The sequence below is a fragment of the Lontra canadensis genome, unplaced genomic scaffold (assembly GCF_010015895.1).
Source record: "Lontra canadensis isolate GAN:19392208 unplaced genomic scaffold, GSC_riverotter_1.0 scaffold43, whole genome shotgun sequence".
Classification (NCBI taxonomy): Eukaryota; Metazoa; Chordata; class Mammalia; order Carnivora; family Mustelidae; genus Lontra; species Lontra canadensis.
Window position 1 is genome coordinate 14,409,420 of NW_022631037.1, and position 25,385 is coordinate 14,434,804.

At 46.6% G+C, this 25,385-nt stretch overlaps 1 pseudogene; it reads right to left on the reverse strand.

Moving 5' to 3' along the window:
- Positions 1-9,584: 9,584 nt before the first annotated feature.
- Positions 9,585-12,500, reverse strand: LOC116875972 (annotated as a pseudogene).
- Positions 12,501-25,385: the final 12,885 nt, after the last annotated feature.

The window sequence follows — 25,385 nt, forward strand, 5'->3', positions numbered from 1 at the left end:
CTGCTCAGCAGGGAGCCTGCTTCCCTCTCTCTCTCTGCCTGCTTCTCTGTCTACTTGTGATCTCTCTCTGTCAAATAAATAAATAAAATCTTTAAAAAAATTTTAGGGCCCAATTTATTTATTTTTTTTCGTCACTTGTGCTTTTGGCAGTCTATCTAAAAATCCATTGCCTAATTCAAGTTCAAGAAGCTTTAATTAATTCTTATGTTTTCTTCTGAGAGTTTTATACTTCTAATTTTTTTTTAAGATCTTATTTATTTACTTGACAGAGAGAGATCATAAGTAGGCAGAGAGGCAGGCAGAGAGAGAGGGAGAAGCAGGCTCCCTGCCGAGCAGAGAGCCCAATGCGGGGCTTGATCCCTGGACCCTGAGATCATGACCCCGGCCAAAGGCAGAGGCTTAACCCACTGAGCCACCCAGGCGCCGCTATACTTCTAGTTTTGACATTTAGCTCTGATCCATTTTGAGTTAATTTCTGGTATCATGTTCCCTTCTATTCCCCAAATGTTGGAGTTTGTTAAATGTTTTTTTCTGTGTCCACTTTAGTTTTTTTGTGCTTTGTTCTAATAAATATAGAAAATATGTAGATTAATTTTTGTATCTTGAGCCAACCTTGAATTCCTGGGGTAAATCACTGGGTCATGGTGTATAATCATTTTTTATATGTTGCTGGATTGGGGTGTTAATATTTTGTTGAGGATTTTGCTTCTATATTTATAAGTGATAATTGTAGTTTTCTTTTTTTTTTTTTTTAAACTTTTTAAAAAAGATTTTGTTTGAGAGAGAGAGAGTGAGTGCATCAGTGTGGGGAGGGACAGAGGAAGAAGCAGACTCCCCGCTGAGCAGGAAAGCTTGATCCTAGGACCCTGGGAAGATGACCTGAGCCAAAGGCAGTGCTTAACTGACTGAGCCACTCAGGTGCCCCTGTAGTTTTATTTTCTTGCGACATCTTTGTGTAGTTGGGGTATCAGTATAAGTGTAATTAAAGATCTGTCAATTTTGGAAATCTTTTCAACATACTAATTTTTGGTCTTATTGGTTTTCCTTACTTTTTCCTATTCTCTATTTCATTTGGTTCCATTCTTGTCTTTATTATTTTTTTCCTTCTGCTTGATTCAGGTTTACTTTAGTCTTTTTTTTTTTTTTTTTCTGATTTCTTAAGATGAAAGGTTAGGTTCTTTATATGAGATCATTCTTCTTTTTTTCCCAATATAAGCATTTATAGCTATAAATTTCCAAGTACGCACTTAGCTACAACCCGTAGGTGTTGATATGTTGTTTTCATTTTCTTTTTTTTTTAAAGATTATTTATTTATTTATTTGACAGAGAGAGAGAGACCACAAGTAGGCAGAGAGGCAGGCAGAGAGAGAGGGGGAAGCAGGCTCCGCACTGAGCAGAGAGCCCGATGCGGTGCTCGATCTCAGGACCTGAGATCATGACCCAAGCCGAAGGCAGAGGCTCAACCCACTGAGCCACCCGGGCGCCCCTGTGTTTTCATTTTCATTAATCTCAAAGTATTTTCTAATTTTCCTTGTGAGTTCTTAGGCCCATTGATTATTTAAGAGTATGCTCTTTAATTTCCATGTATCTGTTGGTTCTTAAAATTTCCTTCTGTTATTGATTGTGGTCAGAGACTATACTTTGTATGATTTCAATTCTTTTACATTTCCTGAGATTCATTTCATATCCTAACATGAGGTCTGTCTTGGAGAATGTTCCATGTGCACCTTGGAAGAGGTCTTGTTGGGGGAAGTAGTCTGTAGTATCTGTCAGGTCCACTTAATTTATAATGTTGTTCAAATTTTCTGTTTCCTTATTGATTGACTGCCATGTTGTTATGTCCACTATTGAAAGTAGGATATTGAAGTCCCCAATCAGGATTGTTGAATTGTGTATTTCTCCCTTCAGTTCTGTCAGTGTTTGCTTCATGTGTCTTTGGGCTTTCTTTTTTAGGAGCATATATGTTTATTTCTGATAAAAGGGTCAGTTCATCAATTATAAACTCTTTTTATCATTATAAAATGTTCTTTGTCCCTATAATCAATTTTTGTCTTAAAGTCTATTTTGTCTGATATTAGTATAGCCTTTCAAACTCCTCTTTGGGTGTTGTTTGCATGGTCTACCTTTTTCCATGCCTAGGATGTTTCCTTCTCTGCTCCTAGAGGCATCCTCAGCAGTGGCTCCCTGTCTGTGATTCTAGAGTCCATCAGCCAGCCCCTGCCTCTGTGGGGCCAGTACCTGGACTCTAGCTCCTGCCCTAGTTTCTGGGCCCTGGTAATACTACTTTCTCCGTATGTTCCTCCAGCTCTGGGGATACTGGCAACTTCCTGCTGTTATTAATCTCTGGGTGGCCTCACCATGCACTGTTTGACTTCTCAGCTCTTCCATCACCTGGATAACTGGTTCCCTATATTAAATTGATTTTGTTTCAAATACCTAGAGTGACTCTTGTTTGCTTCAGCCCTGACTGATACAAGGTGATTCCAGTCCCCAAAGAATTTAAGGTTCAGAAGAAATTAAGGTTAAATTATACATTCTCTATAGTTAGGACCAAGACCAAACATGACATGATGCTTTACCTAAAATAAGGGAACGAAATCCCAGATTGCACAGGGCAGGAAGGCAGATGGACAAGGGGATAGAATACGGTTTCTTCTCCCCAAATGATGGACATTCTGTTGGAGTGTAGTGCAGTGAGCTTAACTCCCTGTATGATCTTGGGCAAGTTGCTTCCCTTCTCCGGGCCTTGGTTTTCTCAAGTGTAAAGGGGGAGGCTGGGCTGCTTAGCAGACGCCTAAGCTTTGGCATAGTGTAGGGCTTTCTTGTGATTGAAGTGTAGGGCTTTCTTGTGACATCCTGCTTATGGCTCAACCATTTGTGTTATCCCAAATTCCCCAAATGGAAGCATGAGAAGCCCTCACCGGATCTTCCTTTCAGCCCAAAGATTTTGACTATTTTCATCACTGGCATTTGGAGCCCATTTGCTTTTAGGGATATAGGAAATCTCTTGAACTAGGTGGACCGGACTCTCAGGGGTTATATCTGGGCAGGGTGTTGGTAAAGAAGGGCAGGACAACTTCAGTTTGGAATTCTTCCAGAAGCTTCCTCCTGCAGCCCTTTTCCACGTACCAGATGCTTCTAAGAAAAAATAAACTTAGAGGTAGAAGACCTGTGTTCCAGCCTTGCCTCGGCTATAACTCACTCTGTGACTTTGGGCAAGTCACTTCCTCTCTCTGGTTCTTGGCCGCCCTTCTGAAAATCATGGAATTGGACCACATACAGTCCAGACTCTCTTTTCAGGATAGTTCTTGTTATCCTCAGGAATTTTCTTTGGTTCTCTAGTTGGTGTAGGCCCCCATAGAAGGTCCACAAATATACTGGGAAGGACGGGAGAATTTTGTGGCAGAAGCAGCATGTTGTTGGGGTAGAAGGATAAGAGGCTGCTGATTCTGGTCTCCTTAGCAGCTTCTGCCTGATGCTAAGTGGTGGTGCTGCCTCCAAATCCTTTTCTTCCTCTCACTTTCCTGCCTGAACCTTCAACTCTGGCTGTATGGACATTGCATGTTGTTGCCTGGGAATGTTCAGTTTCAGTTTCCTAGCTGGTCTCTGAGCAAGACCATGGGGATTCCCTAGTATTTTTCAACACTGATTGTGAGCTTTCCTTCTTCATGGTGGCATGCAGTCAGTGACTCTTCGCTGTGAATGAATTTTTTATGGGAGGTACGGTATAGGAGGAACCCAGGATGACTTTCCACGTCCCATCCCATCCATGGAGGCCCAGGATGGCCCGCTTCTACTGCTTTTTCTTCTCTGAACTTCCATAGCACTTTACTCTGGGGACACCCAAATTGGCATGTGAACTATTTTCTATTCTGGAGTGGACTTTATGTTCCGTGAACACAAAATTGTGCTGTGTACTTTTCCAGGTTGTCTTTGTGTTGCCTCTAACAATGCAGTGATGATAGAAAAAAAAAAAAGAACGAGAGAGAAATTTTTTATGTAGTTTGGTATAGTTCAGTAATAGTTCAATAATGGGTCCCCTGGGTGATGTCCTCTCTCGTGGAAGGTTCTGCCCCATCCCACTTGTTATGGAGCATGTGTTGTATGTCTAGCAAGAGACTTGAAGCCAGCCTCTTGAGACTGCTGCCTCTTTTCTTCTGGAGAATAATTTTTTTTTAAAGATTTATTTATTTGAGAGCAAGGGAGAGGTGGAGAGAGGAGGAGGAGCAGAGGGAGAGAGAGAGAGTTTCCAGCAGACTCCTTGCTGAGTACGGAGCCCGATTCCGGGCTCGATCTCACGACCCTGAGATCATGACCTGAGCCGAAATCAAGAGTCAGACGCTTAACTGACTGAGATGCCCAGGTGCCTTCCCACCATTTTTTCCTTCTGGAGAATCTTAAAAGTCAACACAGTGACTCCCCTTACTGATGCTCAGGGGCTCATGGGAGTGGGCTCTATTGTGTTGAAGCTGTGCCAAGGATGTGCTTAGTCTTATGAGTGAAGGTGAGCCCTTCGAGTCTATGTTCTCCATTGGGACTGCCGTGTATACTCTGAAGTGTCCATACAAAGGACATGGCCATAAGAGAAGCAGTTGCACTGGGTTTGCTTATATCCAGAGCATCTTTGGACCACTAGGTCTTTGGTCTTTTAAAGACTGATCGCCTCACACAAATGGAGGCTGTTTGACACTGAATACCTGATAAGCAGGTGCCTAACAAACATTTAATTGATTAATAAAGTGACTTTCCTGAGATGCCAGCCCTCCCTCCACCTCTTTCTTGGGATCCCCTTTCTTCCTTTTAAATTGACTTTGGTGGGAGTTGACTGTAGACGCTGCTGGTCTCAGCAGCAGCTTGAATAGGACCCGTATTATGGCAGAGCAGAGAACAATTTGCTCCCAGGGAATAGGCCCCAGGACATCTGTTTTGGTTCCGCAGTGACTTAATTGATTTATTTTACAAATATATCTGACAGGCACTCGTGTCAGGCATGGCTCTGGACTCTACGAATACAAGGGTGACACCCATGGTCTCTGGGCTTTCCTAGCTCACTTGGGGGCATAGTGGGTGTATTAGTCAGCTCAGGCTGACAACATACCATAGATTGGGTGGCTTAAACAACAGAAATGTATTTAGCACAGCCTGGAGCCTGGAAGTTACAGATCAGGGTCCAACACACCCAGGGTCAGCCTCTCTTCCTGGCTTGTAGATGCCTACCTTCTTGCTATGCCCTCACCTGACCTTTTCTCAGTTCATGCAAAGGGGTGAGGAGAGAGGAGGAGAGAGAGAGAGGCCTCTGATATCTCTTCTTATAAGGACATTAATCCTACTGGATCAGAGCCCCTCTCTTTTGACCTTATTTAACCTTAATGACAGCCTTGAGAGGCTCCAACTCCAAATGTTTCCACCTTGGGGGGTTAGGGTTTCAACATATGGATTTTGGAGGGACACAAACGTTTATTCCATTACAGTGGGGAAGATGGAAAAATAAAGAGGCAGTTTAAAAGTATAAGCACTAAAAGTATAAAAACATGCATGAGAAGGTATACAGTCAACTCAACATGGGAAGGGAAAAGGATGCAAATAGAGAGGTATGCAGTAATATCACAGTATTGTTCTTTATACCTTCATGTAGTAAACATTTCATAATATTTAAACAAGTAATGGAAGACAGAATATAGTACAATGTGGGGGGGGGGGGGGGGGGCAAGCCCAAGGTGCAGCAGGAGCATGTAGGGGAGACCATGAGAAAGAGTGTCATCTCAGAGCAGTAGGAGCAACCCGGGTAAGAGTGGAGGATAGCGGCGAGCTGTCAGGACAAAGTGCAAGGCCAGAAGTGCTGCCCATCGACCTTAAACAAGTCGCTTACTTTCTCAGATTACTCTGTTCAGGAGTTCAGGATACTGGGAGAGCCCCATTGTTGAACTTGGCCTTCTTGCAGGGCAGATGTAGCCTGTGGGTCGATTTCTGGCCTGTTACCCAAGCAGTGGGAGGTTGTGTTTGGCACATGAGACATTTTTTGCTTTTGCTGTGTCTTCAGAGCGAATCTCTCTTTGCCATTGTGATGTGTCAACATATGGTATCCAAAGCATTTCCTAGAATTGACTGTTCTCTGCTTGTCTGCTCGTCCATTTGTCCGTCCATCCACTCATCCAATATCCATTTACTGAGCTCCTGCTCTGCCAGGTATTGGGTCAAGTGCTAGGACTTGAAGGCCCAATAAGCCATGGCCAACTAACGACCACAGAGCTTGCTAACTAATGGAAAATAGTAAGCCTCCACATTTGTATAGGGCTTCCATATTCCTAAGCCCATTCTTAGATCATATCCATGTAACCTTCACGGTTGCTCGGTTTGCTGGGTTTCAGTTTTCTGATTGAGGAAACTGAGAGTTCAAAGAGAAGAAGTGACTTGACCTTTGACTCCAAGCTAAGGGGCTTTTCCCTTCATACCAGGTTGACACTAGGCATGACGCGAAGGACTCAGGCCATGGCTGTCCCCTCCTTGCTTGGAAAAGATGCCCTCAGACAAGGCTTCCTGCACCCTGTCCCCTTCTCTGAGAATGTGCGCTCTGCTTTTGGGGGAAGTCCTACCCATGAACGGAGGTTTCTGAGAAGAAGCAGGGAAGAAGATCTGGAAGAAACCTTCCTAGTTATTCAGTTCAATCACCCACTGATGACTTGCTGGCCTAGAGGGTAAAGAATAACGTAGCTGAACTGTTTCTGTCTGGAAAGCCCTGAACATGGTCTTACTGTTTCTTACCAGTTCTTGGACCCACCTTGTATCCTTTTAATGAACTCCTTTTTCTGAATCAATTAGCTAAGGTTGTGTTTCCCAACTAAGAACCTAGGCTGCTAGAATTTGTAAAGAGCGATGTACTTTTACTGATGTGACCCATCTGGTCTTCTCAAGACAAACAGGGTTCATATGTAAATTCTGTCAACAAACTGGAAAAATACTGATTTTTCAAGGTAAGCTTCTAAAGGCCTCTGTTTGACGAACTGGTCTTATCATGTATATTAAATAAGACATGCAGAATGGATGATATTGACTGAAGACAGAATCCAGAAGAAATTAAAAAAACCAAAGGCATGTCTGAAAATAGTATTAAAAAGTCTGGATTGCCCTCTCTCCTGGCTGAAATCTCTCAAAAACGTTGATAAAAGCACACTTACCTTTGTCAAGCTTGGGTGTGAGCTGAGACATCAGATCACAAAATTAAGGTGGAAAGAGCACAGGGGCAGAGAAGACTGAGCAGGAGTGTGGCAGGAGACAAGGTCAATGTAGGTGACACTGATGGGTAGTATATTTGAAAGTCCCCAAGAGAGTGAATCTTAAGAGTTCTTATCACCAGAAAAAAATTATTGTATCTACAAGATGACATGTGAACTAATTGTGATAATAATTTCACATTTCTAATAAATGCAGAAATCAAGTCATGATGCTGTGTACCTTGAACTTAATACAGGGCTGTATGTCCATTCTATCTCAGTAAGACTAGAAAAAAATGTAAAAAAAAAAAAAGCAATAAAATACCCTACCGTAAACTCACCCTCTCTGCTATCATAGGAAAGAACAGAGATCTTCTCTGCAAGGTGAGATCTGGAGAGATCCAGCAGAAGGAAGCACACCCTGAGTCCCCTGGAGGGAGCCAGATAAGCAGAAACTCAGTCCTGTCTTACTTGCAGCTGGAGCCCTTGTCAAAGTACCCATTTCTTGGCTCTACCCCGAGGGTCCTACCGCTTCCTGTCCCTCTGGGCAAATAGATCAAGTCCAAGATGGTACCACTTATTCCTCCCTCCACCTCCAATCCCTGTTTTATTTTACTTGGGAACAATCTATTCCCATGTGAAAGTCCAGGGTAGTGGGCTTGGTATTGATTTAGGGTTCCAGCCAGATAAGGATGCCCTAAATTTGAGAAAGGTTCTGCTTTGAACTTACCTAGAATTTTGTAATTTGAACCTCTAAAGAAGAAGCTCTCTTAATTCCAGGGTATGTGTATATTTCCTGTTGGTTGCTCAGTGTTAAGAATTCTATTTGGAGAGAGGCTGTCATTTTTTTAGGGCAGAGGGCCTTTGAAGGTCTTTATCAGGTGTTGGGTCACTACAAAGGAAAGAAGCCACAGGGTGAGGTGAGGAGCTGTCAGGCGGCAGGCGGAAGGAGGTAGCTCTCCAGGAGGAGGATAAGGGCAGGAGGGACAGGCACAGACTAGCATGAGGCCTCAGGTCACCCAGACACCTGTTGCCATGGCCCGGTGGCGGTTTCCTGCCGCTTGCGAGGACACGCGTGCACAGAGAACACAATGGGTTTGTCTTAACAAGAAGATGCTTCCTGTTTTGCCACCTGGTTCAGTGCCGAGAGGAAGAGTTTATGGGTCTGTGTTTTTCATGTCACTGAGCTCTGTGAGGGAAGGAGTGGGGGCAGGTGAGGCTGAGGGTCTGAGGAAAGGTGAAAGGGAAAGCAGACGAGCCATTTGTCCTTCTAGAATGGCTCAGAGAAACCTCATACCATTCTAGTTTCAGCCAGTGGGGGGGAAGTGATGGCCACACTGCCCTCCTGTCCCAACAGCCCCATGCCAGGGCCCCTGCGTGCACCTGACGGTTACCCAGAATCTCCTTGGCTTTTTTGGTCCCTTACTGAGAGACTTCTGCAGTAAACTTTATCTTGGTGAGGAGGCAAGAACAGCTGGAAACTTGGACTGAAATAGCCTCTGTGGTGAAAGCAGAGGCCGGAAAAGGTGATGCTGATCTCAGGGTGAGTGATGAATGAGAAATCCCGCACGCCTGCAGCCTCCCCCCTACGCCAGACGGAGCCCACCACTGGGCTAATCCTACATATTTCATAGTACAGTGTGTACATTTTATTTTAATTAAGTTTTATCGATTAATTAAATTTAGTTACATTTAATCAATTAGGTAATTTTTAAAGATTTTATTTATTTGAGAGAGAGTGGGCGTGTGTGCACGTGTGAGAGAAAGAGAGAATGAATGGGAGTGGGGAGGGAGAGAGGGAGAGGGAGAAGCAGACTCCACTGAGCAGGGAGCCTGATGCGGGGATCCCTCCCAGGACCCCAGGATCATGACCTGAGCCGAAGGCAGATGCTTAACTGACTCAGCCACCCAGGCACCACTAATTAATTAAAGTGTGTGAGAAGGTAAGCTTTATTTCTACTCTCAAACTCTTCCAACTTTGCATGAAGTCCTTCTTCATCTCTACCTTGGAGATGGCAGAAATTGTAATAAGCGATGCACCGCCATGCACAACACAGTGAATTTTAGCGTTCCCCCCGCCCCCCACACACACTTTGGGAGAACAGAGGTCACACTATACCTTTTTGGAGACATCCCAAAGGTTGTCTCACACTTTGATCCAGAAAGGATTTGGTTCAATTTCTTGCTGGCTTAGGATACTAAAAGGCACATAAAGTTTGGTTGCTCAGCCCCACTGGGCTGGGGTGGGGAGAAGGTGGACAGGGAGATGGTCTGGGACAGAGGGGCAGACCATGGAGGTGAGCTGAAGTTCTTGTCGACAGAGGGAGTTGATCCTAGGTGGCTGCTGGCGTGGCTGAGGTCCGCCTGAGTGCTCAGGCTGGGTGGATGCTGGCCTGGTGGCCCTGCTCAATCCACCAGCTCACTGCCCCGGAACCATGGCTGGATCTCCCTCTGGGCCCCCTCCATGGAGTCGCTGGCACAAATGAGCTTCTTGCTGATGTGGATGCTGAAGTCCCTCCTGATGGCGCCGGGGACAGCCTCAGCAGAGTCAGTGTGGCCTAGTCCTAACATGGCCCTTGAGGAGTAGACCCAACACTGGGGCCTTCCCAGACCATGACTGCCACTGGCCAGAGCTCATGTAGGTGATGGGGGCCGGGTAGAAGGGCTTCCTCTGCAGGTCCTGGTAGTGCTTGGCAAGAACTCTGGTGCCTGCAGCTTCTTCATCCCCACCAGTCTCTCAAAGCACTGGATCCCACCCCCAACAAGCCACTGCTCTACCCCATTTGGCTTCACTGCAGCCAGGGTCTGCCCCCGTATCCAGGAGCTAGGGCATGTGAGCAGGTTCAGGCCTGGGGCCAAGAGCCACTCAGCAGCCCAGGCTCTGTGGTGTGTTCCAAGAGGCTGCCCATGATCTCCCACTTGGGGGTTGCTGGCTGAGCACCTAGAGTTTGTACATTTTGTTATTAGAAAGCCCAGTGTCTATATGCTTGTTTAGCTCAAGATCATCTGTTGTGATGGAAGAATATGGGGTTCCAGTCTGTGCTTGGCCAGCCAGGTTTCCAGGAGGCCCTCTCTTGTTTCCTCCTCTAGGGACGGAACCAGATAATCTTGGATGTCCTCTCTAGTCTCACAATTGGGGGATTCCGTTGATCATATCCAGGAAGGGTGGTGAGGTTCAGAGAAGCTTAGTTTATGAACATTTAGGAAATCCTAGTAGAGCTTTGGTCAGCAAGAAAACACAGGAGGAGTCTTGAAACCATCCACACAGTTGTTGAAGGAGACCATCTCCTCCCTCCTCTTCTTGTACCCTCGCCACGGCATGCAAAGCCCTTCTCAACAAGGCTCATTCACCACCTCCGGCTTCAGTCTCTGACTCCTGCCTGTACCCAGCCATTCTGGGCCAACTTTGGGTTCCCCTAAAGCGCGGTGCACATTCATTCTTCTGGACTCTTCTACATGCTCTTCTCCCCAGGAGAGAAGGCTCTTTCTCCTGTTAGACTCCAGCTCATCATTCAAGAACCAGCTCCAGTAGCCCTCAGTTCCTGCAGAATTTCTGATGCCGCCAGCCCAGAGCACACCATTCATACCTGACGCCCACAGCATTCTCTTCGCACTCCTGTGATAACACCTCTCAATCTAATATTTATTCTAGGCACGTATGCATTTTTCTCTCTCCGTCAGGTTACAACTCAGTGGCACCTTGTTTATTTCTTAGATGCTTAACCCAGCACCTGGCATATTCTCCGTGCTCAGACCAGTAGATATGAAATCAAACCGAAGCACTTTCCTAGGATTCGCCTAGAGCTCATGAAATAGTGGCCACTCTTCTGTACAGCTGGGAAGGAGATGGGCAGAGGAGGGAAGCGTAATGGGCCTATCTCCACCTAACTGCATGGCCATCTGCCCCCCCCCTCCCCCGCCCCCTCCAACGGTTAGTGTCAGCTTTGGCTTCTGAATAAAACTCATGGGGTCCCCACTCTGGGAACTCTTCCAGACTGATAAGACAGGTCAGCAATTTTAAGGATCTTACCTACTGTTTTAGGAAGGAAGGGAGCTGATACTCAGACTCTTCTACATGCCAGACCCGGCGTCACCACATTTAATCTCCCAAGAATCTTATGAGGTAAGTACTCTGATGCCCATTCTACAGATGAGGAAAGAGAAACTCGGAGAAGTTAAGGACTTTCCCAAAGGGGACTGACAGCCAGTAGCAGAGAGCAAGGAATGGAACTCCCCCATCCATCCTCTTTCCCCTAAGCAACACTAGCTGGTAACCAGAAACCCAACTTCATAACCACCGAAAGCCCCGAATTCGAACGCCTTTGAAGCCAACAAACCAGCAGAAGAGGAATCCCCTTACAGACTGGGTATCCTTTCCGAAGCCGGCTTCACGAGCGTTTCTGATTGGTGAAGGGTAGGTCACGTGCTCGCGTCCTAGCCTCAAGGGAGCTTGGGAGTTGGAGTTCTTGATTTCTCAGGGAGGCAGGATTGTAAGGGAATTTCCTCCAGAAAGGCCATTCATAAGATGATGGGCATCTACAAATATGACAGATGTTCACGATACTGACTCACCCCTAAATGTCACAGAAAAGGAAGTTATTTTAGATGCCCAAACAAATTTGCTCTTTCAAATCCTGCTCCTTCCTTAAAATGTGGTTTTAAGGAAGAATTTTTATTACATAATTTTGGGGGTTATAAGTTACGTATGTTAAAAGTTCACCTCGTTTAGTGTACGTCTAAGGGTTTTTATAAATGCAGACAGTTGTGTAACCACTACCGCAAGCAAGATAGAGTATACAACTGTCTCATCGCCCCCTGTAGTTTTTGAAGCAAAGACCTTTTAAGCAAAGAACAAAAAATAGAGCTGAAGAGATTTTATGTGTGAATATCAACATAGGCAGGCCGAGTCTCCCCCTCCTCGGCTCCTGGCCCAGGGGTAGAGAGACAAAGTTTACCTCAAAAAGACTGAAATGGTCCAAAGTATCATCTCCTTTCAAATGTCAGGTTTAGGGTTTAATGCAAGACAATGGATGAGGTTAACTGTTGTGGTTCTAGCTCACTGCACGAATGCCTGCTTAGTTTGACAGGCAAACAACACCTTGAACAAACGCATAGCTTCCCACAGATCCGGGCGGAGGGAGGCCCATGTCTGACCTTCCGACTGCGACTGCGCTCTTTGGCAGGCGAACGATGGACACATGGTGCGTCTGTGTCCCCACTTCTGCATCATGTTCCAGGTCACAGGATCCAGAAAACCCTGGGTCTAAGAGGTGGCCAAAGGCTGGCATTGTGTAAGGGTTGTGGTGTAGACGTAGCTTAGATGTGCAGGCAGAAGAGGAAGGGAGCAAATCGCAGGCCTGGGCTGGGGGCTGGAAGGAAGCTCTCCATGGAGCCCAGGGATTCTAAATTTGAACATGGCCTTTTAGGTCACTATAAAATATACTTTTCGTTATGGAGACATAGATTCTCAAAATAGGATAGAACCTATTTTATTTAACAGTTTTTAGCTTGATTTATAGCATAAATATCTGGGCATGTGGTATGTAGTCCTCTGTTGATGGGTACGCTTGCCCGGGCCCTGCATGTGTTCGAGACAGGCCTAAATGAATGCGTTGAGATTCCTCAGAGATAGTTACCAAAGCTTCCTGCAGTCCAGGCTCCCTGATGGTAGCCCTGTACCCCTCTCCCGGGGAAGTGAGAGAGGAAGAGAATGCGCAAACATTTTTAGACATTAACCATGTGCTTGAATCTGACCAGGGCCCGACTACCCTCACCGGTGGGAGGGTAGAGGGGGGGACCCCTTATGTTTCCAGAACCTTCTCTGGGTTGACCCTACCCTAGGGTAAGGAGAGTGCGAACATCCAGGCTGTGGAGCCAGGGAAAGAAAGGGAGGCGGGGAGGGTTCTGCACAAAACCTTTGGCTTTGAGTCATTCCGGATTTCAAATCCAGGACCCCCTATGAGCTGATGGTTTGATTCTTTTTTTTTTTTTTAAAGACTTTATTTATGTATTTGACAGACAGAGATCACAAGTAGGCAGAGAGGCAGGCAGAGAGAGAGGAGGAACCAGGCTCTCTGAGGAGCAGAGAGCCTGACGAGGGGCTTAATCCCAGCACCCTGGGATCATGACCTGAGCTGAAGGCAGAGGCTTTAACCCACTGAGCCACCCAGGCGCCCCTGATTGTTTGATTCTGACAGAGCCGTGTGACTACCTGGAACCTCAGTTTCAGCACCTGCAAAGGTCTGATCGCTCACAGAGTTTCCCCTGAGTCTCTGGGAGGATGACCTGAAGCAGAGCCAGGGAGTCACGGCGCCCAGAGCAGGTTCTCTACAACGCTCCGTCTCCTCTCTCCTTCCTCTTATTGGCTGAATCACTGAGCCCCTTTTGGCATTCTGTAGGTCTCTACAGCTGAGAAATCTAAAAATAACCTTGAATTATGGTGGGTTTAGCCTTGAGGTCTCTGACAAGCACTTCTGTGTAAATAGCAGAAGTGAAAAAAAAAAGCCATTTTATTTCTAGTATTTGAAACTCAAGTTAAAGAACTCTCACCCTGTGGGCAACTCATAGTGGAGGGATGGGGGTGGTAAGGGCACAGAGTTGGTATTTTTTCATGTTGTTTTTGTTTTTGTTCTGTGATGATATGTGGGACTCTCCAGGGACATGTGTCACAGGGCTATACGGAGAAGGGGGAGGTGAAGGCGAGGCAGGTGGGAAATTTCTGTGTCTGACGTTATAGGACAGAATCAGGGAAAGGGGGAGTGTAGGTCAAGGAGTGGAAAAGGGGATCTCACACTCAAAGGTCCTGTGGCTATCATGCCCTTCATACCTCTGGCTTCAGGTCACGATTGAGCAAGTTTTCTAATTCCTTTTTCAGTGAGCTTCTGAAGAAAGACCATCTTTGGGGACTTGCCTTATTCCTGAAATGCCAGTATGTCTGAAACTTAAAGTGGGCGGGTGTAGGGGTGCCTAGGGGGCTCAGTCGGTTGAGTGTTCCGACTCTTAGGGTTTGGGCTCGGGCCATGATCTCAGGGTGGTGAGATCAAACTTGGCATTGGGCTCCACACTCAGCAGGGAGAGGGGGTCTGCTTCTCTCTCTCCCTCTCCCTCTTCCCCTCTCCCTGCCCATGCACACACACTCTCGCTCTCATATCAATCAATCAATCAATCAATCAATCTTTTAAAAAGAAGGGTGTGCTTGTGGGTCACAGAGACTCATGAAAAGAGAAAACGAGAGGCCAGCTTACTTGACTATGGCCTACATATGGCCAAGAATCACCGGTTCTTCATCTTATTGTTATTTTTAACAAAATGCTTTCCCTCTCCTCAGATCTAATGTTCCCTCTTTTCTATAATCCATGTTTTATAGGCTTGGAGAGATGAAGTGGATTGCCCCACGGTCCTGGGAGGAAGGGCCAGGGTTTGTGCTGGCTGCCTCCTTCTTTATACAGGCCTGGCACTGGCCATCCAAGAATGGCTCAGGACCTGAGACCTGGGGTATCCGGGTCACCGAGACTTCTGCCCTATGACCTTGACTTCTGCAGCTCTTTAAAAAAAATGGACATAATGACATTCGATGCCAATATTGTTTTTTTAAAAGGAGTAACCCAAATAAATATACACCATACCATGCCTGATACTGCATTGATCTAGAACTCTCTGAAGGTGACAGTGGACAACCAGGCTATCTCCTGTTCCCACTGCAGTTAACTAGAGGGGAGGGATTTAAGTGACAATAAGAGGCTATGGGATAGATACAAGGGGGAGTTTCCTGATTGTAGGGGGTTGTAAGAGCCACCGAAGGGTGGAAGTGACGCCTCTCCAGTTCCTGAGCCTCTAGCACCTGTCAGTGTTTGCCAAATACCACCACCTCCCTCCTCTTGCTGGTGTCAATATTCATCCTTCCAGGGGCACCTGGGTGGCTCAGTGGGTTAAGCCTCTGCCTTTGGCTCAGGTCATGATCCCAGGGTGCTAGGATTGAGCCCCGCATCGGGCTCTCTGCTCAGCGGGAAGCCTGCTTCTCCTTCTTTCTCTGCCTACCTCTCTGCCTACTTGTGATTTCTGCCAAGTAAATAAATAAAACATTTAAAAAAAAATTCATCCTTCTGGAGCCAGCTCAAAAGCCGCCCCCCCACCCCCACGCCAGACTTCCCAGCATCCCCATGAAGAACTAGGATCTGTTCTTCCCGGCTCCGCAGTGTGACTCTGGTACTTCTATTTAGCATGCATGCTGTTTGCCCTTGACTGAAAGCCAACCCCTTGAACTCCTCCCCACCCTGAGTGCTCGGCGGGGGGGGTGGGCGGAATGTATTGCATTCATCCCGATCACTAATATCTTAGGCGGTGCCTGGCACACGGTCCTCCCCAAAGGAACGCTGGACTTCACTGTGAGTTGCCTGTCGGTGGTTTTTAATTTTTTAAAAACTTGGTTAAATTTGAAAACTCAATCCCCAATTCCAACATGCACATAAAAATATGGACTCTCATGCTCTCTTGGTAGGAATGTAAACAGGTTTGATTTTTCTGGACAGTGATTTGAATTACTTTAAATGTATATGCCTTTTGACCATGTAATTTTCTTCTATTTTCTTTTCCCTTCCCTCCCCGCCCCCCCATCTCCCTAAGGGGTTCATGAAGGCCTTTTCATAAAGATATTGTTTATGTTCCTAGTGATTTTTTTAAGCAATAGCGAAAATGAGACCAGTGTTAATATGGATTTGGATAAATAATTGTGGTTTATACCTATGAGAGAATACTATGTAGCCATGGTGATCGATGGTACACGTGTGTGTATCAATCAAGTAAGCAAAGTGACAAAAACGCATCACAAAATGGGAAGCATGGTATGGTTCCAGTTTTGAAGAAAACATAAGGATAGGTCCATGGGAAAGTGTCTGGGAGGGTTTACATCCAACTGTCTTAACCCTTTTTGGGGGTGGTTATCTTCTTTAATTATCTTCTTTTTGTTTCTCTGATTTTTCTGTTTCCTCCAATGAATGTGGATTACCTTCAGCAAAACACCTTCATGTGTCTTGAGTTGATCCTCTAAATAAACTCCTTGGTCCTCAAATTCTGAAAACCCCAGAAATGAAATCAAAATGTAAATTGGGGGCGCTGTTGGAAGTTCTCTGGGCCCAGAGGTTAGCAGACTTGGTTGCACGTTCGAGGTACCCGGGAGCCTTCAAAACTCTGCAGCTCGGTCCACACCCCATGCCAACAAATCAGAATCTCCACGGGGTGGACCCGGGCACCAGAGCGTGTGACCTCTGCCCAGGTGATTTTCACGCGCAGCCGACTCTGAGAACCACGGCGGCTGAGTTGCACAGTTCAACCAAGCCGCCACTACCCACGTGTAGCTATTTACATTTAATTAAAATTAAGTAAAACTAAATAAAAGTTAAAAATTAGTGCCTGAGTTACACTACATTTTAAGTGCTCAGTAGCCACATGTGGTTAGTGACTACCGTACTGGACAGTGTAGCTGGAGGGCTACCCCTTAATTTTCAGGACAGGAGACCAGAAGGGCCTCCTTCTAGCAAGATCTGATTCTCGTTGGAGAAGGTCCCTATTCTTGCCTGCTCCACAGCTGCAGAACAGATCTGCCTGGGCCACCAGTCATCGTGTGCCTAGAAAGTTCCTTCTGCTTTCTTGTGTCTACCCCATCCTCCACCTCGAGCACTGGAAATTTTTATGCCACATGTTTATTTTCAAGGGCTCGATAGGCCCAGGCCCTTCTGATCTGTTCAGCCCGGCCAGGCCAGCAGCCAAGCTGTTTACCTGGAATCCAAGTGCTCAGCGGAGAGTAGAACAGGGCTGTGTTTTCCACGGCTGCTGAGAAAGGTGAGTGAGCCGAGGCAGAATAACAAAAAGCCACTTCAAAAACACACCAGAAAAAGTCTGAAAGCAGAGACAATCAGAGGTTTGAGAGACACACGCCCCCCCCCAAAAACCCTGACAAAAAAGCAAAAACAAGTCACAGGGGAGCCTGTCGGCCTGATGGTTTCGAGATTGTCGCGGTTGCTGACTTGAGAATGGGCCTGTCCCCGTGGTTCTGCGAGGGGCCGGGAACTAAGGCTGTGGGGGCTCAGAAACTCTACCTGAGTTCTGAGAATCTTGCGGCCTTGGAGGTGGGACAGTCCCTGAGTGCTTGAGGCTCTGGGAAGACAGGGGCGTGTGGGAATGGCAGGGCCAGGCTGGCTGGGGAAGAGTGTTTTAGCCCAGAGACTGGCCACCTGTTAGGAAGCAGAATCTCACCTGGCCCTGGGCTCTACGGACCTACTGCCTGAGAGGGAGAGGCCTGCATGGACATAGTTCATCATGGAATTCAGGGCCAAAGGCCACCCATGTCTCCTTCGGGACCTGAGGGTGCCAAACACAGAGATGTCAAGCCAGAAAGGGAAACCTAGTTGGTGCTCCCCTCCCTGCCCCCATTTCCTGAAGTATATAGTGAAGAGAGCCTTGGAGTTGGAGAACTTGGGTTTCAGTCCCAGGCAATGTCACTCACTTCCTGTGTGACCTCGGGCGGGTCAGTTTACCTCTTGGACCTTAGTTCATTGACCTATAAATTGTAGTATTGGCATAGACCAATGGTTCTCAAGCTGGGCTGCATATTGGAATAACCTGATGAGCTGTAAGAAGAAATGAGGTTCTGGGCTGCCTTAACCCTTTTTGGGGGTGGTGGGACTTTAGGGGATTTTAATTATCTTCTTTTTGGTTCTCTGATTTTTCTCCGTTTCCTCCAATGAATGTGGATTACCTTCAGCAAAACACCTTCATGTGTCTTGAGTTGATCCTCTAAATAAACTCCTTGGGTTTATTTAGAGGATCACTTGGTTAAGCAACTGCCTTTGGCTCGGGTCATGATCCTGGAGTCCCAGGATCGAGTCCTGCACTGGGTTCCCTGCTGGGCGGGGAGTCTGCTTCTCCCTCTGACCTCTCCCTTCTGACACTCTCTCTCGCGCTCTCTCTCTCTTTCTCTCTCTCTCGAATAAATAAGTAAAATCTTTTAAAAAAAGAAATGAGATTCTAACTCTTATGGCATATAGCCTGCCCTCAGGAATTTCTAGAGCTCCTTGGATGATTCCAGCGTGTAGCCAAGGTTGAGAACCACTGGTCTATCCAGCATATCTCAAGTATAGCACAGGAGAATGTAGAGGAGAGTGTAGGAGCCATCTGGTTAAAATTCAGATCCTAATTCTATAGGCCTGGCATATGGTACGAGAGTCTGCATTTCTAACAAGCTCACAAGGGATGCCCATGGGCCACACTTGGAGTAGTAGCAAGTCTATCTTTAATGTCCACTTCGCTCTGACTAGCTGCAACTCAGTCTGGGTTTTATTTTTGGAGCTGGCATGGGTAGCGTATTTCCATCAATAGACACCATCGCTTCTAAGTTCTTTCTTTTCTCTCCTTACAAGAATCACTTAAATTCTCACTTGTCATTTGAATTCTGACAGATTTGAGTCAAATTTCCCTTCAAGGGCAGAAAATGAAAGATAAAGCCAGACTTTGATGTGAGTTCCAGGTGGGGCCGGGGTCGTTTTACTGGGGGGGGGGGTGGAAAGCTTCCACGCAGCTGATAATAACAGGTATTGTGCCCCCACTTCTGCTGGGCACTGTTCAAGTGCCTTATACAAGTGGTCTCATTTATGACTCACAACAACTTCATGGTAAGTACTGATGATGCCCCTGTTTACACATGAGGAAGCCGCAGCTTAAAGAGAAGCAGACTTTTCCAAGCAAGGAGCAGTCTGGGACTTGAACTCAGGTGTCTGTGTTGACTACTAGTCCATGTAGGGCAGGGTAGTATCTGAGCTATATGCCTGGCCAGACCCAACCAGACCCAACCAGATCCAACTAGACCTAACCAGACTCCAACAGACCCAAGCGGGCCTGACCAGATCTGCCAGCCCCAGCCTCTCGGCACCAAGTTGCTGGCCGGGAGAAAGGTGGGATGAGGTTTGCCTGAGTTTAGTCTAGTCAAGCAACCTCTCCACTCACCAACCAGAAAAAGCGAGGGGGTAACCGTTTTCCACCCCCAGCTGCTGAGGCCAGGCCTTAGGGCTCTTACATGGAGTTTGGCATGTGGATTCACATGCTTCTCCACTTGGCTGCCTGTCCTTGCGAGAGTCTCTGCTGCCTGCATCTTTTTCTACTTGTATAATTTTCTTTTCCCCAGGGGAACAGGCAGTGTGTCCAGCTTTGAGACTGTTTTGTCTTCCTTTTGTAGGCTTGTCCTGCCTTGTCTAGGCTTGTCTACCCCATCTCCCAAATAGTGCCACATAGAAGCTCGTCCGAGGCTACCATGAGTGCTACAAACTCTAAACATCTCAGATTCTACTGGGTTCTTAGCCAAAATGGTAGTCAACAGTCTAACCCAATAGTTTTCCAACTTGACTCAACCCAGCTTGTCTTACTTCCTGATATCAGGGATGTGGGCTTGGAATGGGAGTAAGGGGGGTAAGAAAGAAAGAATAAAGATGTCCTCATTCCCTTCCTAGATCTTGAGAACCTGGAGGCAAGGACTTTGCCTTTTCATTTTTGTATCCCTGGTACAGAATATGGTGCTGGGCCGACAGACACATAATGTTTGTCAGATGAGTGAATGAAGGGGAATAGGACACCTTTTCTTCATGCTTCAAATGACTGGCAGCACCGATAGCTTGTCCTGGTTGGTAGGAGAATCAGCACAGACTGAGCTTGCGAGGTCCCCGGAACCCTGTGGGCACCGGTACCGGGAAGTCTTTCTCTTTCACCACATCTGTTTGGGTTCTGCAGCAGCTCAGGAAGGTGAGGTTTCCTTACAGAGCCCCAGCCTCTCGATAGGCCGGGTACGTTGTAGAATGCTAATATTGAGAGAGATCAGGAGAGACCTGGCTGGCATGACCTAGGCAGCCCCAGGACTATAGAATGTGGGAATGAGGGGACCCCTCTCTTCTTTACCTTCCAGAAAAGAGGGTCATCTTATTCTCAAAATCTGGTTTGGAGTATCTAACCTTGGAAGCTGGGATGAAAAATGTAGAGGGTTCAGTCCACATGGAAGAATTTTCCTCTGCAGATAGTTTCTCTCCCATTATGAAGGAAGGAAGGCAGGAAGGAAGAAAGAAATCAAATATATGCCTTACCTACACCTATTCCAGGGGCTTAATGTGCTTTAGAATCTAAAGTGACTACATTGGTCCTTTGGGTCCCAGCCAGGAAAATGTTCCCATTTCTTCAATTGGTGTAAGAAAATGTTCTTGAGCTGACTCCTTAAGACTCTGTCTTGTGTCTTGAGTCTTACAAGGAGTAAGCCAGTGAGAAGTATGCTGCCGCGGCTGAGGTCCCTGTTCTGGCAGGAGTGGGTTCAGCAAGAAGGGCACAAGTTAGGAGAGGCCCTCAAACAAGATCTCTGGATTCAGATGGGGGCTACTCTTGGGGTCCCATGATTGCCACAGACCCAGCTCTCTTCCTCTGCCTTTCCCGGGGGCCTGTGAGGTTAATGCACTTACACCATCTCCTCCGAACGCAGCAGCTGGTCCAGGGGAATGAACACCAGTGATTGGTGCTATTTCTATTCCCTCCTTCCATAAATAGCTGCTTTTCTTAATTTTAATTGCCGGGGTGAGAACTTTTGATTGTGTGGAACCGTGAGGTGGGCCCGGGAGAGTGGACTAATTAATCTTTCATTTAGCAAACATCTCTCCCAGAGTATCCATCGGCTCCATGACTTTTATCTATGTGCTGCTGACGTTTAAACCTGTTTCTTTGTTTTGATCTCTCTCCTTAACAGGAGACGTACATTCTAACAAAAGAAAAAAAGAGAGAGAAAGAAAGAGACAAAGAATAGAAATTGCATGTAAATGGATGGCTGTCAGCTTACTGAAGTCATTTTGTAATACACAGTCAGTGACTTCGTTTCCAGGTGCAGAAGCTGAGGCCATGAGACGGGCTAGATTTGGCTAAAATCTCAACAGAAAATTTATGGCAGTGCCACCATCCTGAGAGTCACCTTTATCAGAAATAAACCAAGTATTCAAAAGGAAACAAACAAACAACAACAACAACAACAAAACCCACAAAAAAACAAGCCATTGGAATTGATGCTTGTCCTCTTGGGTTCCTCTTGTTAGGCAGTCTGCCTTCACCAAGGGAGCGAGCTCTTCTCCATCCTCCTCTCCCCTGCACCTCCCAGCCCAGTGGATGGCACAGACCAGGGGCTCAAGAGGGATGGGGGGAGGGTTTGAATCCAGTGATTCAAGCTGACTTGTGAAACTCTTGGTCGTAAACAGCAGTAAGTGAGGCCACCTGGTCCCTCCCATCCTCTCCACTCAACTATGTCCAAAAGGCTTGGCTCAGATCTCAGCATTTTCAAGACTTACCAGACGTATGCAATCTCTGATATTTGAACAATTCCTATCTGTTCCCCTCATTCGGCACCCTCTCTCTCTACTAATTTATGTGTGGAAGGGGGCACCGTGGCATGTGGGTTGCAAGAGTGGGCTATGGATACGAACCCCATGTTTAAGACCCACCTCCAGCATTTTCTAGCTGTGTGATCTCAGCAACTCCTCTGAGCCTCAGTTTCCTTATCTGTAAAGTAGGTCGAGTAATAACCCCTCTCTTATAGGTTCGTCTCGAGGATCCCTTGGGACAAGCCCTGCAGAGTGTTTGGTGCGTTGCCAGGCACTCAAGACATTCTAGCAGTTATTGTTGTAAGTTTTCACAACGGAATGTTTTGTTTCCCCACCTCTTGGAGGATGGTTACCTCACCTGAGAACCGGAGGAAATAATATGCGATCTTAGGGGATCGTCATGACAACGAACCCAGAGGATACATGTGAAAATGCTCTGTGAACCTTTTAGGTTTGGGTGTGAAGTGTGACTGCCCGAGAGATTACACAGCTGGGACGGAGCGGCGCCCTTGTGGAACGGCCACACCCTCCCCCATCGCAGACACACACGGCCACACAGACACAAACAGGCACACTGCACCGCTGCAACCCGGGAGCCTCTGGTCTGTCTGACCCCTGCTGGTGTCCTCGGGAAGTTGTGCTTCCCTCCAGGCCATCTGAGCGGGTTCTCCAGTGCTGAGCAAGGAGGTGAGTGAGGCCTGGGCCTCGCCCTCAGGAGCTTCCAACCCAGCAGGGGAGAGGTGTGAACCAGACTTATTCTGCTTGAGGCCAGATGACAGGAAAGTGGAGGCACCAGGAAGACGACGGAAGGAGGGCAAGTTTGGGAGTGAGAGGAGAATTCACGGCCGGGCAGGCCTTTGAGCAGGTCTCTGAGAGACGGGTCCTGTGTTGGGTTGCTTGGGCTGCCATTACGCACCACCACAGACCGGGTGGTTCACAACACAACACAACACAACACAACACCACACCACACCACACCACACAACACAACACAATTTTGTTTTCTCACAGAGCTGAAGTCTGGACGTCTGAGATCAAGGTGTTGGCAGTGTAGGTTGCCTCCGAGACCTCCCACTTTGGCTCACAGATGGCTGCCTTCTCGCTGTGTCCTCACATGGTCGTCCCTCTGTCTGTGTTGCCCGTGTTCTGACTGCCTCATTGTGTCAGGATGCCAGTCATATCTTTGGATTTGGGCCTGCGTGACCCATTCGACCCAATCTGACCTCTGTAAAGGTCCTGTCCCCAAATACATTCTGAGGTACTATGGTTTGGGACTTAACACATATTAATTTGCGGGCAGGGGAAACGTCAGCCTCTAACGAGTAGGATATTTTCTCCTTACATTTGTTCAGTTACAGAAGTAAAATGTTGTGAAGCGTTGAGAAGCACGGGAGGGAAATAAACCACTAAGGATGACCGTATCTGTCCAATCTTTTTTCAAAAAGGAAAGAATAGCTTTCAAAATGCATATATGGCACCTGATGTTTTATGCCACTATTTTCACTTGACAAATACATTGTGAACTTTACTCCTTGTAACTAACTCTCCTTCCACAACATCATTTTAAATGACTGTGTATGGCGGTGCCTGGGTGGCTCAGTTGGTTATGCGTCTGCCTTTGGCTCAGGTCATGATCCTGGGGTCCTGGGATCGAGCCCTGCGTCAGGCTCCCTGCTCAGCGGGGAGCCTGCTTCTCCCTCTCCCTCTGCTGCTCCCCCTGCTTGTGCTCTCTCTTTCTCTCCCTCTCTGTGTCAAATAAGTAAATAAAATCTTGAAAAAAATAAATGGCTGCATATGGGTTCATTCTAAGGACAGAGTCACTGTATTTAGTCAGTGGGTGGTAGGATTTTGATTAGCCAAGACTGTGGTAGAGAAGAAGATCTTTGGGAAGGAATGATACAAGCTTCATGAACACAGTGTTGGTTATACTTCAGCACTCAGCCAGTAGAGTTCCCAGAAATAGGTAGATTACACTCACATGTATGTGTAAAAAATTTTTTTTTTTTTTTTTTTTTTTTTGGCAGGGCTAGACTGTGGATGTGACAGTGCCATTTCTTCTGAGAAGTCCTAACGGGTCCCGAAAACCGACCCAGCTGCACATTTATGTCTGACTAATTGGGATCTCAGTGACACCCCACAGGGCAACTGAAATTCAATATTTGACTCTACGGGGTGAGATGGAACTTAAACACGTGCTAGTTTTAATTGAGATGTTGCTTTTTTTTTTTTTTTTAAATGGGTAGATGTTTTGTGATTGGTGACAATTGTTTTTCCCATCCCTCCTTCCCCTCTTTGTCTCCTAACAGTTCATCCCTGGTAAGAAGTCTTGGTAACACAAAGCAAAGTGACTGGGACTTAACCATAAAGAAGACTGGAGAATCCTAAAGGGAAGAATCCTAAAGGGAAGTTCAGATTGGACTAGGAGGGCTTCCTGGGGAGAGAGGAGGCAGGGAGCATATCTCCAGGATGGCCCGCCCATCCCATGGTGGGTGTTGAACAACCCCAAGGCCATTTAATAGAAAATGCTTACCCCTGTTAATTTCAGTAATTTAGCCTTTCAAATTAGGTTATAAAGCCCACAGAGGCTTAGGTTTCATTTGTTTTGTCATGCAAGCGGGAGAAGAGGAAATGGGAACAGCTTTGTATGTGATTTGATAGAGAAACCCACAGAATAGCGTCAAAATACAGAGGTGTCAGTTTCTAGATAACAGCCCATTCTTAATGGAGAAATGGGTCAGAATTACTGGTGTCTTTGGGTTTGTTTTTTGTTTTGATTTGTCTTTTACAGAACATGGCAACCACTTCTATAGCCTTAAGAATCTTACCAGACCCAATTTAAAAAGAAAACAAAGATTTATTTATTTCTTTTAGAAAGAGAGAGCGTGTGTGCGCATGCATGTGGGGAGGGGCTGAGAGAAGCCTCCAGGAGTCTCCTCCGCACATGACACTGGAGCCCACCACCCACGAGATGGTGACCTGACCTGAAACCAAGAGTCAGATGCTTAACCAACAGAGCCACCCAGGCGCCCCCTTACCAGACCATTTTGTGGAGTGAATGGTGGCAGGGACAGATTTAGTCTAACCAAGTCCAGCCGAGAACAGCGACAGATATTCACGGGTGTCCACACTGCCCTGGAGAACAGGATTTATATTCTTGGAGAAATCTTCATCCTACCCCCTTATCAGATCTGATTCCTTGAACTGGTTTTCTGATGGAGATGCTTCTTCCTCAGCTGCGGAGGGAGAGACCATCTTTGGCAGTTCTTTCTTGAGAACTTAGGTTCATGGTGATGGCTTGCATTTTGAGGGCATTAGAAGGAAATCCCATCCGTTGGCATTAGAAGGAAAAAGCAGGCCTGCTGGGCCCAGTCAGTTTTACTAGCAGAAATGGGAAAAGAATGAAGAGGATTGACTTGCTAACTGTGAACTGGGGAGCAGAAGTTGTTTTTGTTTGCAACACGTCCTTTGGATTCCCTTTCATGGTGGAAATTCTGACTTTCTTTAGGTGAGGGGATTAGGTTTACGCCTCTCGGGCTGTGAGTATGATACGGTTTGTGTAAATGATGGCCTTTTTAGGCGCTATTTGCCCCTGGGCTTCAGGGAACACATAGGAAAAGGGACTCCGGAAGGACGCAGTTCATTTCAAACCTTTAACAAATCCACATCACGAGAACCCAATTAAGATGACTTGCTATAAAAAAGGATTTACCACTTTGCAGCAACCCACCACGTGATTACTTTAAATAGACCGTTCTTCTGCATTTTGTATCCTTTTTTCTCCCC